The sequence below is a fragment of the Condylostylus longicornis genome, unplaced genomic scaffold, assembly GCF_029603195.1.
Source record: "Condylostylus longicornis isolate FDR11 unplaced genomic scaffold, ASM2960319v2 ptg000148l, whole genome shotgun sequence".
Classification (NCBI taxonomy): Eukaryota; Metazoa; Arthropoda; class Insecta; order Diptera; family Dolichopodidae; genus Condylostylus; species Condylostylus longicornis.
Window position 1 is genome coordinate 481,837 of NW_026578116.1, and position 13,908 is coordinate 495,744.

General features: G+C 24.2%; 1 protein-coding gene across 1 annotated transcript in view; it reads right to left on the reverse strand.

Annotated features, from left to right (window-relative positions):
* Positions 1-13,908, reverse strand: part of LOC129615825 (MATH and LRR domain-containing protein PFE0570w-like) — a 165,538-nt gene that overhangs the window by 113,711 nt on the left and 37,919 nt on the right. The gene's annotated exons all lie outside the window — the stretch shown is intronic.

A 13,908-nucleotide genomic window follows, 5' to 3' on the forward strand; every position in this document is an offset into this window, starting at 1 on the left:
CTTTTCATTCACAATAGACAAAACTTGTTTAGTTCAAAATCAACATTTTGTTCTTGTTAATTTGACAACCCATCTATTTTTTTTCTGTATATAGTTAAAAGATAAATATTATTTACAAATATTGTGGCTACATATTGTTTTTTTTTTTTTTGAAAAAGTGGATAAAAATACAACAACAATATTAATATAAACATTATCAAATTTTAGGTCAAAGATTAAATGTTTGCGCTAGGCCGCTGTGTACTACTATGGACTATTCTGAATTTTGTACAAATATATACTTATATAGATCATAGATCACATTTGATTTGATATAAAAATAACTGTAAGTATGTATGTAGTTATCCCATTTACTATATTTCTTAGCAGGGCTGCTACTTTGATACTTTTAAAAAAGTTTATAAGCCAGAAAAAGAAGAATTATAAAATCTTGGTAAAAAAGACAAAATCCATAAAAAAATGTAAAGTTTATACAAGGATGTACATACCTACGCACAAATGTATATTACAAACTAAGTACGACTTACAATGTTGTGTGCGTTATGTATTACAACATTCATTTTATTTAATAAGTAAAAGTTTTGCATACTCTGTTCCATGCAATTAAAAATATTTGTATGCACATAAATGCATGCATATATATGTACATATATAACTTATATATACATACATAATGTAGTTAATATGTTTATAACAAAAATAATTTGCTTTCATACATTCACTTACTTATTTATTCAGGAAATCAATCAACGTATTTCAGAAAACTTGAATATTTTCACTAAAATTCAATAAAAAATAAGCAGAAAAACATTTTGTATAAATACTGGATAATTTATGTACAAACCACTGCACAATTTTAGTCGCATAGCTTATAATTAAAACTTATACACAATAAAATAAAATGTTAAAGCTCTCAAGTAGTGATACTTGTAGAAATTGCTTGAAAATTTAAGTGCATTTAAGGAATTTAAAGTATTAAGAATTTTGTATGTGGCGTTTATTTAAAAACGAAACATTGCTTTTAAATACATATAATTAAAGTTTAAATAATAAAAGTTAATAAAATAATCTGACAAGAAACGCATTTAATAGATATAAAGCTATACAATACGTTTATGGCTCCATAAGAGCTGTAATACAGTAAATTATGTACTAAAGTTAATTATTAAAACTAGTGGTTCCAGGAAAGACATACATTCTCACTTAATTGAAAATTAATTTTACCTTAATCGTTTGGGCCATGTTTAGTGTTTCTTCATTTGTTTGCTTCGCAGCAATAACTCAAAAATTTCACGGCCAATTATTCGAGCATGCCAAGGAACTATTTTGCTGCCTTAAACGATTACGATAACGGTATATATATATAATCTTTTACATCAATTGGGATGTAACAATTTTAAAAATATTTGCACAACATGTGTATCTTTTCTGCGTTAGAAAAAATGGCCTATATGGTATTAGTTCCAGGAGGTGATATTTCAAAATAAAAAATTTGGAAGATTTGAACAGACTTCAATTTTCGTTATTTTAGTTCCAATAACCTGACATACCTACTATAGTCAAATACCTACTACATTTTATTTTATATATGAGCTGCATCGTGTACTTCGCTATTTTACTCATCAAGTGAGAAGGTGCGTAACTATCATAATATATTTGTATAATATTAATTTTGAGTGAGTTCCTTTTTGCGTATCTCGTTTAATGTATATAAAATTTATTTTGTTTTTGAAGGTGAGACGTTTAGGCCATAATTTGAAAGAAAAAATGCAAAAATACCATTGAAAAAGCGAGACTTATTGGAAAAATGAAATATCCATTGGAAAAGATTCGAAAATTCTAATTTAAAAGTAAATAGAAAGTGATATGAAAAATCGAGATACACGATTAGGCTGATAAGTAGGTGTCTGACATGCAATCTAAAACAATACTTGCATTATTCCAACAATTGTAATTATTATTACACTAAAATTGCTATGCAGGTACATATTAGTTACTTGATAATGAAGGCTACAATGCTAATAAATATGTACATAAGCATGTTGGTGAAATTTTTAATTTGTGCACACATTTTCATTTTTTTAATATTAATAATGTCACTTTTAATACCTTAATGAAATTAAAAAAAAAAAAAAGGTATTTTATTACATGCTTTTTAAGTGCAATTATAAGCATTTAATTAATTGGGCTCAAAGTAAGTAATTAAAATAATCGAAATTTCGAAATTAAAAGAAAACTGCAACATTTAGTCCGTGAGGTTGAAGAGAAAATTTGACCAAAATATACTTACATAGGTAACTGAACTTAAAAAAATAAATTGCAAACCAACTGTAAAATGTCTTCGCCCGCGGATGCTTGGAATGTATGTACATAAGTTACTGCAATTTTATATCAGATGAAAAATTGCCATTAATATCGAATTGGTTGAAAACGCAAGAAAACTTTATTATTACTTTAACTTTTAACCACAAATAATTAAATAAGCATTGCAAAAATTGAATTTTTAATTGTCATAAATCACATTTTAATCAAAATTAATAGAAACAATTTAATTTAGAATAACATTAAACAAATAAGTATCAAAGAATAGTAAAGAAATATGAATATATTTTTTCTAAGGTTGAGTAAGTATCTGTAATATTTGGTTTGGTTTGAATTAATATATTTTTAAAATATTTTATGTTTGTTCTTAATTTCGTGATCTTAATACTGTTATCGAGGAAAAAATGGCTCGCCTCACGTATTGGTGATAACGAAATCAAAATTTTAAAGAAATTTCTTGAAATTTTTACGATATTGGAAAAAGTGAACGGGGTATTTGTACAAATAATTTAATATATCAATCTTATTCGAAAAATGTGAAGTTTTTCGAAATGAATCTACTTTTACGAATATGTTATATTCAATATCCCTAATACAAAAATGGAGTGGAATATTATTTCCGACCTAAAATTCATTAAATCTATATAAAATTTTTGGATCCGATATAATATACAAAAGAGTAGGGTTAATGACTGTTGTTTTTCATTAAAGTTTTTTTGTAATATTCAGGACTTCTCAACTTGAGTACCATTTTGGACATTACTTTATAGCATAAAAATTAATTAAAATAGGTCATAATAGCTTAATTAACACTAATCATCCCAATTTGACCAATAACAAGATTATTCATACTTTAACTATTAACCGTATCTATGTTAGTATATAAGTAATGAAAATTATAGGTATACAAATATAATAATTATATAACATACTTGCAAACTTAGGAAATATGTATGTATATTGTCTTGTTTATGTCTAGTCTATTTATAAAACAAGAATACAATGTATGCAATTCCAAATAACATTTACATAACTATGCAAAAAATTTTTACATTTCTCTGTTAATGTTAGGTAAAAAAAAATAAATAAATAATAAAAAATGTGAACAAAATGAACATTTTGATTGTTTCATTTTATAAAATTCAAGTACGTGGGAATTATTATGCATTTTATTCTATTTTATATTTCATATAAAAATTTATTCATCAGCCTCCTATATAACAATAATCTTTTATACATTTATGCATATACAAAAATTGTATGGAAAATAAAATAAAACAACAAAAAACAATTAATTAATTATTCTTATTATACCATCTGTTTGTCATTATTATACAATAATGGTAGATTTGAGTGCAATGTCAAGGAAGATAAATGAATTTTATTGTTGGAAAATAATTACTGTATATAGTATAAACTACATTTAGCACTGTATATGAATCTGACTTAATAATAATTATTACTTATTGTGAATACAAAATTTTCTTCTTAATAATTATAAAATTTTTTCCCTATTTAAATTTTTTTTTTTATAAATTCAGTGTTAATGACATTAAAATAAAATTTATTCATCTTTTTTCATTCTCTAACATTTAATTCGAATAAATTATAAAAAGAAAAATAAAATTAAATGCACACCTTAATGGAAGACAAAGTGGCGCTTATACAAATTCTGTTTTCATATTCTTTATACATCATTTTTATAAAATTTATACATGAGGCATTTTTGTAAGGCAGTGAGTATAAGAAGTTAAGAAATTTAAATGTGTGTAGGCTTTAATGAACTTAATATGTAGGAATAGAAACGAATTAAGAATTTCTTATTTAATTACTATAAAAAAAAAAAAGAAATTATTTTCTCTAATTTTATGCGCATGATATTGAATTTTGGTTAATGTTGAGGATTTTGTTAAATTGTAATTATTGTGTATATTGAAAAGGAAATTTTCCGTAGTTGATAAGTAAATGATTAGTCCCGTAGTCATTATAAGTTAAAGAACAGCATTACAAGAAAATTTATTTCTAATAAATTTGGTGTTTTACTAAATTGTTCATCTTCCTTTCTTAAAATAATTTTTTTATATAATTAAAATAATTTTCAATTTCTTATACATTTTACATTTTTATACCCTGAACCTTCCTGAAGGGTATATTCACTTTGGTATGGGGTTTGTAACCACTTGAAGAAGGCGTCTCCCATGTCCGTCCGGTCGATTGCACAATAGCTTAAAAACGTATAACGCAATCGGCACCAAAACTTTCACAAGTTCTTTCTTTGGTGCAAACGACGGCTGCTATTGTAATTGGACCAATTCGAAAAACGGGTTCGGATTGCTGCCATACAACTCAAAGAGTTTTTTTTTAAATATTTCAAAAACTAATAAAGATATTAATATCAAATTTTGCAAAGATGTGTCCAATAATTTGTAAAATAAATAAATTTTAATGGAATGGCTGCACTGGTTCGGGTAGCTACCATACAACTCCAAAAGCTAATTTTAAATATTTATATTTGGAAAAAATAATAAAGATTCATGAAACTTGGCAGTCGTGTGTCCAATTATAGGTTAGATACATATATGCATTCTGTTTCTATAGAGTGGTTTGTCAAGTTCGAATATTTGGTTTCGAACCTGGCAAACAACAATTTTAAACTCAGATTCCTAAGGTCCAGGGTATAATTCGGTTGGTTTATAATGACTGAAACGTTTTTACTTGTTATAATTTTAATAGTATATTTGTATGTGATATCGGATATGTCTTAAACATGCTATGTTCTACTTTTATACATACTAACAATTGTTACTAATTTGTGATCTACTAGCTTACTAACTCACTGAATGTTTGATCATCCAATAATATTTGTTCTATTTGTAAAACTATTAGTCACAATTATTTCGATTAAAGAGTCTCTTTTTTGCATAGTGCTAAATTAAGAAACCTTATTCTGTTAAAATATAATATTTATTTTTATATTAAAATTTACTAAAAGAAAATTAGAGAAAGAAATAATTATTTTGGAAGCAAATGTTAAGGCTCAAAATAATAAGGAAATGAGATTTAGACTTTGAAAAGAAGTTTACTTTAATCTTATCAGGGCCTTAAATATATTTTAAATAAGAAACTTTTACTGTAGCTTGTAATTTTTAAAAAAAGTTCGTTTTGTATTTTTGTTGTTCATTGTAGTGTTTTAACCTTTGGTGCAACAGGACTTTTACAATTATTTTTACTAATTGAATAAAAAAATAATAAAAAGTTGTTTGGTTTATAGGGTCCGGTTTAATTTAAACAAAAGAAAAAGTATTCTTGATTTTTCAACAAATCTATTATTAATAAATTAGAATTGTCAGCAATTTTTCACAATTTAATCAATACACAGTTGTTAACAATTAGCAATCAACAATGTTGGGTAATTAATTAAAAAATTGACTCTTGCATTGAACTGATTAGAAAAAAAATACAATTTTTTTTAAGAATACTTCGTAAATCATTCTCAAAGTCATATTATTAAATTTATTTATATGTATATATATACATATAGGAATTGTTTTACCAATGTTATGAACTTTTAATTTTCCTATTCAACCATTTTTTCATATTCAATAAGAAATCTTATTGAATTTCTGTTTTTATACAAATACAAAAATGACCCTATGCTAACTGTGCTTTTCTGTGCTTTTCTCTATATCACTATATAAGAAAATTAATTTAAAATATATAATAAAATAAACAATAAAAATGATAATAAAAATTAAGAGAACAAAAAAAGATGAAATTCAAAATTCAAGTTCAAGATTTTAATTTTCAAAATAATTTTTCATTTGTTCCGCTTTTTCCGCTTTAATACTACATACGAGTAAATTTAATATTTTAAAAAGCAAAAAAAAAAATAACAACAAAATTTATTGCATTTGAAGAAAAAAAAAAATATTTATTTTAATATTTCATCGTCTTCTATTATGTGACATAAGTGTGAGCAAGTTGAATGTAATGTAGGCGAGAAGAAACTTAAAATTTATTCCCATTTAATGAGAAAGAAAAAATATTTTTATTTTTATTGTTTTTTATTGTTGAAAAATTACTTTTAATATCAATGATGGCATCATTGCTCCTATAAATATCTTGTTTCACATGTCAATATTAAAATTATTTTGATTTTTAATTATAAATTAATAAAAATTTTAAAATTAAGTGTGGATATTGTTCGGTTTTGGTGATTTTGAAAGAAAAGAAACTTGTTATGAACACGTAATTCAAAGTTTGCATTTTATTTTCATAAAAAGAGTTGCTTTAAGTACTTGGAAGTGGTTATGAAAACGGATTTAATAACACATTTCAATTATTGTTTAATCACATTTGTCTAACAACACATTTGTCAATTATTGTTTAATTACTGTAATCAACGGTTTTAAATTAATAAGACTTTCAAAAATTAAAAAAATTCTTAAAAAAAGATCGGCAGTATTCCGAATTGCCAAAAATAAACACCACTTCTAAAACGTATTTAAATCCAAAATTATGAAAATTATGAAACAAAAACAATTTTTGTTTTGACATTTCGGTATACAAATATTGATTTGTTGACGCTGACATTTCTCTTTTGTGACAGACAGTTTTTTAAAAATTTTTTTATTACCACCTTCTTTAAAATTCGCAGTGTTTTTCCAATTTCCTACAATTTTTCCAATACAACAAAGCTCAATGCAAAAAGTTAAAACTTAGTGTTATGCCAATACTTGTGATACTTATCGTCAAGACTTCAGAGAAACATTTTGCTTTCTTCTACCTTTCAAAAACGTCTTTCTGGTTGTGTATACAGAAAATACAGAAAATGATTGGTCATCAAATTTGAGTTTTTTTTACTATATACGGAATACTGCCATTTTTATGATTATAATTTATTTAAGTTTCCACGCAATATGAAGACATCATATTTTAAGAAAAAATTAAAAGATTATTACAGAAAAAAATTTTTTTTTGCAAAATATGGCACAAGTAATTCTATTATTTGCAAAATTTGCATATTTACAGGCGATAAATATTTAAAATTACCTTAAAATACCATACAAAAATATTTACTTCAATTCAATCTACGTAATGATAATTTACATTTTTATATAATATTATATATAATATTATACATAATATTATATTTGACAAGCTAAATATGGAAGTTGAAATACAAATCTTTATAATTTATATTTTTTATAATTAATTGAATTGAAATTTTTAATATCAAAAATATAATCAGATATTTCCTGAAATTTGAATTATAGTTTTTCAAGTATAATGTAATCAATATAATTATATATAATATAACAATATATAAATTTATATACATATGTAATATATGTAGGTACGTTATTATATAAGAGAAACTGTACGCTATTAATTAAGTTTATTATTGCATACTTCTTGTTATAAAAATAATTCTTGTAATTTGAGTGGAAAAATTACGTAACACTAATTTGAAAAAATATATACATAATATGTATATATATATATACATATTATTTGTTTGTTTTTCAGTTTTCTATATCTTTTCTATATATCCAAGTCAAGTAACCCTATACTTCACATTTTAATAAAGCAAAGTAAGAAAAAAAAAACTCAGACATTTTTATGAAATTTATTTTTACAACCTTGGTTGGTTTTTTTTTCTTTTAATCAATAAAAAATTCAATTATTATATTAATAACGACATAGAGATAACTAATATTATTACAGAAAATATTTGGGTCATATAAATTACAAAATTTAATTTTTATTAAAAAAATTATTGTTATTATAAAATTTAAATAACTATTGGTACAGAAAGAATTTTTAAGAAAACAATTACAGATATTATAATTTGCATAAATTAAGGAGTTAAAAAAATTTTTTTTTGGTGTAATTGCATTTTTGTACCCGAATACATACATACTATACCTACAATTATACCAATTCGATCAAACTATTAATCAGAATTAAAATAACATCCAAATTTTATAACATGTATTAGGTGTATAAGAACTTTCTTTTCATAAATTTCCTCCGCCTTATAATTAAATTTTGCACATATACTCGTATATAATGTACGAGTACTTAATAATATGTGGGTACTATATAGCCCTATATACATTGTTTTATAAATCTTGTATAAAATCTTATATAGCACCTTTTATGGTGTCACATTTTCTTAAAAAATAAACTTGTTTACATTGATAATGTAATATGAATATAAATATAGGGTACGTAATTTATAATGTCGATAACTAAATTCTTGTAATTATAATATATACTCGTATATGCTTGTTGTATATATATCCAATAGATATGTATGTTGCCATACCTTTTATTGGAATTATTTTTATCTTCACTTTTTAAGCATTTAATAAGATGTTTTGGTGTTCTTGTAATTCAGAATTTCATACTTGAATTTTAAATTATTATGTAAAAGAAGAAGCAGAAGAAGAAGAAGAGAAGAAAAAATAATTTTTAAAGAAATTGGTTTTTCATTTATGGTCTCTTTTTTTCTTGTTCAATTATTTTACTTCGCAGAAATAAATTTAATTTTTTTTTTTTCGTATATTTATTATTCTTTTGGAATTTATTTAAATTTGTGATAAACGTTTATAATGTGTTAATAAACAGCAGCAGATTGTATTCAATAATCTGCTGTCATCCACTTATGATAGATAAATTTTAATTTATGAGTAATAATTTTAATTGGTATATTATATGTGTATATCATATGATATATAATTCGCTGAAATAGAAAACAACTTATGCATTAATTTTGTTTTTTACTTTTTCACTTCTAGGACGGATATAGGAAATCATGAAGTCATGAATCTTCCTGCATGAAATCACTGAGTATAATTTTCATAGTAACCTGACTAGGGTTTTAAGCAAAGATCCTTTGGTTAACATTAATCATTTCGCAAATGTAAACGAAAATGGGTTGTTAAGTTGAACATTTGCAAGAGAGACACCATTTTGAACGAGTCTTGTACGTTTTTCTAAGACATTGAAGAAAAAAGTTTGTTATAAAATAAGATATTCAGTACTCTATTTTTCTCAATAACTCCTAAATCGGAGTAGGTACGAAGATGACTCATATTAACGCATTCGCTGCCAAGAGAGTTTTGGAATATTTAACTCCTGGTGCCAATTCAAAATTTTTATTTTACAAGACAAATAATGCAATAATATTGCATAAAAACACTCATGAGGCTTCCCAAAACTATTGTAAGGTGTTTTTAGGTATCTTTAGGTAATACGAGATAATCGTACTTTGGCCTACTTTAGACAATTTTATTTGAATATGCCAAATACGAGATAGCTCGTACTTAGTTTTTTATTTGATTTCAAAATAAAAAAGAAAAAGTCTAAATTTAATATTCGAAATTCAACTTTATTTCAATAAAATAAACCATAACAAAACAAAATTCATTTTTTTTTAAGTATTAAATATAGTAAATTACTTGTGGTGATAAATTTTGAAACAATTATTCACGCAAAGAGCTGGTTTTTCAGAAATTAAGTTTCATATAGTTGCACAGTTCTTACTACGAGTTATCTCGTAGTTGGCAGTTTTGATACGAATTCCAACTACGAGATAACTCGTATTTGGCAGCTAATGCGTTAAAGGTGAGTAAACACTAAAATTGACGAAAGTTCCTATGTTACGTCAAAATTAATGTTTTTTAAAATGAAGAGTTAAAATTTCAAATTTTTCGAACTTCACGGGATTCCGAAATCTGAACAGATTGCAACTAATGGAGATATTCATGAGAAAACCTCTGAGGTTTCCAAATCACATTTAATTATACAGCTGTCTTACACAGGCACGCAGTTATACTTTTAATTTCAAAAAGTAAAAAAATCAGTCGAAATTAACTTTAAGTCCTAGTAGCTCCGAATCTGTTGAAGTGTGAACGTCGTCTTCATACAAAAATTCTGTCTACTCATGAGGACCTATACAATGGTATATAACAGTGAACTGTAATAAGAGACATCCTGTATAAACAAATGCTTAAAGTAAAAATCATGCTGTGTATTCCAAAAATATTACTCTCTAAAATATTTATTACCCAAACTACCTTAAAATTGTACCTATAATTGTAAAAAACTAAAATGTATATATATATTATAATAAATATTTTTCTGTTTTTATTTTTTAATATATTTGTAGGTCAGTCTGTTAATTAAAGGTCGATGACGTCCCAGATTTTTATTTTATCTTACACATTTGTGTTTTTTGTTACTTTTTCTTTTACGGTTCGTTCTGTTTTTTTTTTTTTTTTATTCACAAAATTTTCTTATTACTGTTCCCATGTTATCAAAAGGTTTTCATGTATGTATGTAAGTAAGTATATGAGTACGGTATTTACCTGCAGATTTTTAATTTTTCTTTCTTGTTTGCTTTTTCGTTCTCGTTTTTGTATAATATTTTTGCATTGGAGAATGGGAATTTTTTGTTATTTGTTTGTAACCTGATCAACAGTGAAAAGCTCAATGAAATAGCAAAAGAATAATGGTATATAATGGTAACTTATATGTATACCACATTTCAATTTAATTTTGATTGTATATTGTGTTGGTTTTATGTTCTGCTTTAATTTGTTTCTTTTTTGTGATTTTATTAAAAAAAAAACCAGTTGTTTTGGTTTTACTATAGTTTTTTTATATTTTGTTATTATGGTTAATTTCATTGTTATTATTAAGAATTGCTGTTTTTGTTGTTTTTATTGTCATTTACTTTTATTTTAGGCTTATTATTATTACTTTTTGTTTTTGTTATTTTATTTAAAATATTCTGTCAAATAATAACAGGAAGATGCTGTGTTAAAAAAGAAAGGAAAATAATAATAATATGAAAATTATTTATATACAGGCTTTTTACAGAAATTTTAACGTTACTCTCTTATAATTTAATTAAATTGTGTGTTTACATCCCATTTCAATTAAGTATAGAAGTAGTTATAATATGCTGTTATTTTAAAAGACAATGTGTCCCAATTTTCAATGCAGTTAAAATATATTATAAAAGTTAAAGAGTAATTAACGCAAATTCCATTATTCATGGTATAATATAAAAGTTTTTCATTTTAGTATAAAATTTATGAATAATGTTAACTGTTATATGAATAAATTTTTATTATATTTTTGTTTGTATATAATTAATATAATGATTAAGTTTTTGTTTTTTTTTGGAATGTTTAAATTATGATGAAGGTGTTAAAAGAATTTTACTAAATTTTTTTTGGGCTGCTTTGTTTTTTTTTTTAATTATTTTCAAAGTTTATTGACTTTAATACCTAAATTTTTTTTAAATAAAATTAGTTTTTGTAATACTCAGTTTTTATAATTTTAATTTGAGAATAAGTGTGTTGAGTTACAACAGGTACAGGTAAATAGATATTAAATAATATTACGAAAGATCATATCTTATGCCTTATAAGAATTGATTTTAAAAATTGTAGTCTTCAATAAAAAAATTCATACACATCTTAGGTACAGCCTTTTATTTGATTTGAAAATTAATAAAATTTTTAATTTATAATATTAAAATTTTTCATATAATCTAGCAGTTTTGTAATACTTCTGTTAAGTGCATGTTGTTTTTGAAGCTGAATATACAAAATTATCAAAAGACTCAGGATAGAAACTTAATTTTAGTAAAGGCAAATACAATATATATATTTTAATAATTGCGAGCAAATAAGTTTTTAATTTAAAATTTATTAAATTGTCCAAGAAATATTTACTAAATCTGGATAACGTATTAAGAGTAAATTAACTTATAATGTTTGTAGATTGTAGTTTGCAAATTGGGGCGTTCTTAAAAATGTATTGTTACCCCCCATAGAACCGCTCGAGACTATAATTGTTGATTAATTCAAACAACTTTTTCGGGGAAATATCCCACAACGACATGCCAACTAGCGGGGGTCAGAGCCTTCTCTTATGGGTCAATGCTCCACACTTGTGGTGAAAGTATAGAGAGGAGACTCTGCTCTTTATGCACAATACCTGCAAAACCCGTCAGTCTCCAAGCCCAGTTTGCTTTGGTGTTTTTTAAGTCTACTGTGTCCCGTTAGAAAAGTTCTAATTTTTAAATTTCTACCCATTATTCTTCCTACACTTTTATTCATCATTTTGCATCTAATTGGGATATTTTAGCCAAATTTTTGTAGAACAAAGATTATATGCTATCGAAAATTTGAATTTTCAAAAATTTAAGAGTTTGAAGAGTTTTTTGCTTGTAGCAACTAATTCTACAATATGATTTGACAGTAAATAAATACGATAAATAAATAAACTTGTCTGATAACTTACATTTATTAGTGTGTAGTCAATTAATTTTATTATGAGTGTGTGCCTTTTTGAAATGCTTTTTATACGGTTTTAAAAAATTAAATTTATGCTTATTGTAAATAATAGTAAAAATAAAAAATAAGCATAAAATAAATTTATTTACTCAGTTTTAGTGTAGAGTAATAAAAAAAAAGTAAATTTTATAGTGAAAATAAAATTTTCATTAAGTAGCTGTTTTTTTTTTTTCTTATTTTTTTATTTTAATAATGAAAGATTTTTAATGTTCTTATCGTAAAAAGTTTATATGCTTCATAATTTATTATTTATGTATAGAATTGTTTCCATAACTAATCGCTTAATTAACTAAATTTATACAAAATGTAAAAAGAAAGAATTTTATTTTTTTTTAAAATAAGTTTTAGAGTTTACCATATAAAATTAGAATTGAGACTATTAAGGTGGAATACATTATACATGGTTTTAAATATTAGTTTTTTCTAACCAGCTGCATATGCCTATTTAAAAAATTATTAGATTCTCTTTAACAAATTATTGTAGGGTAGATTGAAATTAGAGACATGTAAACTGTTCTCCGAAGAATTTGAACTAAAAAAATATAACAAAAGTGGGATAATAGCATGTTTTTGGAATTATATAATAATAAGTCACCGAAGAAATTCTTACCTTAGCAGCCCCATTTGCGATATCAAATAGTTAACATGAAAAATTTTTGTTTTATTTTAAAAAATTGCTTCATTCCTGTTATGTATGTAAAACGCAGGCAGTATTCCATATTGTCAAAAACAAAGTTTTGAAATCATTTTTAAACCGGTATTTAAATCCAAAACTAAATTCAATGACATTTCATCATTATCATAAAACAAAGTTTTTTTTTACATTTTCGACTTTTTGACGTTGACATTTCTTTTGAAAATGACATACATAAATATATATAAATAAATAATATAACAATCCTTCTTAAAATTTCAAGCCTACTGTCAATTTTCTAATCACTAAATTAATTTAAATATTAATTGACGCATACTTGTAATAGATACGTAACGTAAAATTTGACATTTTACTAACATACGTAAAATCTGACAACAACGTCAAAATATATAAAAAGCATCCAGAATTTTTTGAATATTCAACTTGCTTGAAAATGGATTTTATACAATTCGAATGGTGTGACATTGGAAAATATTTTTAAGATAGAATGCACAATGGATGAAATACTACCACACTTGCAGTTAAAATACTCAAATATGACATAAGTTCTTTAAG